This window comes from Peromyscus leucopus, chromosome 5 (genome assembly GCF_004664715.2).
Source record: "Peromyscus leucopus breed LL Stock chromosome 5, UCI_PerLeu_2.1, whole genome shotgun sequence".
Lineage (NCBI taxonomy): Eukaryota > Metazoa > Chordata > Mammalia > Rodentia > Cricetidae > Peromyscus > Peromyscus leucopus.
This window is the reverse complement of record NC_051067.1, coordinates 35,313,684-35,315,665: the sequence shown is the minus strand read 5'-3', so window position 1 is coordinate 35,315,665 and position 1,982 is coordinate 35,313,684.

The window sequence follows — 1,982 nt, the reverse complement described above, 5'->3', positions numbered from 1 at the left end:
AACACAATCTATACCTACTGTCACATGCCTTTAGAATAAAGAAGGTTTTCCTGTTTGAAACCCACTGATCATTGCCTCTACATATTCCCTTCCCCAAACCTTCCTATGTACCACTCCTAGTTCTCTTAAAAGTTCATGGACTCTTTTCTCATTTAGTGTTGTTACATACATATATGTACCCATTCAGTTTTCATACTATATTATCAAGAATGTAAAGGCCAGTACATGGCACTAGAATGCTTTCTTCTTACAGAATCACTTGGTTTGAGCCAAGTTCTCAGGAGAGTATAAGACACACATTCATAGCATACAGAAAGACATCCCCAGCACTTCCCTTTTTCTTTTTTTCAAAAAGGGAGGTTTTAACTTTAACATAGTAAAATTACATATAACAAAACAATTATCTAACAAGAATTATAGTTATAATATCTAGTCTATTTATAATATCTAGTCTATGTGTATTTGGAAAATTAAAGAAGATATCCTATCTATCCTACATTTGTGAGTCTACACTTTTATATTTAACTTATCTTTTATCATAACTAAGGAAATTATATCTAGTCTTCAACTACATCACAGACCTTAGAATGATATAATATTACCTGAGAAATAGGAAAAGGATGCATGCAACTTTCGGGAGTCTTGTGAGAGTAGACAGAGACAGCTGGCAGCCTGGACAGTCATCCAAAGTTCCTCTGTAAATTTGGGGCATCTGTCTTCAGCCCAGAAGCCTCGACTCTCTCAGTCACTTCTCTCTGTGTCCTGTAGAATGTCTGGCAGTTTCCTCTGTGAAGCAGGAACCTGAAGGACCATTTTGCCAAGCAAAGTTCAGTGGTCACCTTCCTATGGGTCCTGTATGTCCAATCAATCAAGCAGTCCAGACAAGTCAGTTTCTTACCCAAATGGCTCTGTTTGCCAAGAAAAAAGATAAACTCCATATAGAGTGTCGTTGATGCCCATCCTCCTCTCTGAAGTAAATTGGTGCTGCCAGGAGCAGACATGTCTCACTGTCCAGAGAGTCTAAATTTTTAAAACATTTTAAATGCCATATTCTGTAGGTCTTTGAAGTGTTTGAAGATTATGTACCTAATTGAATTGTATCTATGTATACTTAGAAAACTTAACATGACTATAAGTTTGACTATCATAGAAGACTACTTATTAATCAGTAATTTTTAATTATCCATTACAATCTAAATGAGTTATATAAACATAATGCCTCAAACAATAGTAGAAATATATATACAGTATAACAAAATTAAGTTTAAACTTGTATCAATAAACTAAAATCCATACCAATGTAAAACATTTATAAACAAGTTGTTGCTCTTTAAAATTAGGTTCAGTAATCTACCCTTTTATCCTATATATCTATACTATCCCCTTTTCTTCTTTAGAAAGAGATTGCATTTATAATCAATTTGTAGTTGGGGTTTTCTCCATCCCTGCTTGGGCCTGTAGCTGCTCAGACCCTAGTAAACACACAGTATGGTGATATTTTATTTGTGCTGAAATGTCATATTTTATTTGTATGTTAATAAATAAAGTTGCTTGGAAATCAGAGGTCAAATAGCCATTAACAGAAGTCCGGTGGTGGTAGCACATGCCCTTAATCTGATCACATGTCAGGCAGAGTCTCTGTGTGGTCAAGGACACAGCCAAGCATGGTGACTCGAGCCTTTAATCCCAGTACCAACCATAGAGACCTGGAGGTCTGTATAGACAGGCAGTGATGAGGAAGTCATGTGACTTGGCTGAGAGCCAATGATAAGGCATAACAGAAAGGCAATAAAAACACAAGTCAGGCAGGAAAAAACTCTCTCTGGGGAAGCTACTGCTGGTGGTAAGCTAAAGCTAGTTGTGACTATTGCTCTGATCTCTGGCTATTTCCTCTGTATTTGGCTCTGTGTTTCTTATTTACTAAGACTGTTTAGAATTTCATCTGCAAAACAGAGACTTATATTACTTATAAACTGTATGGC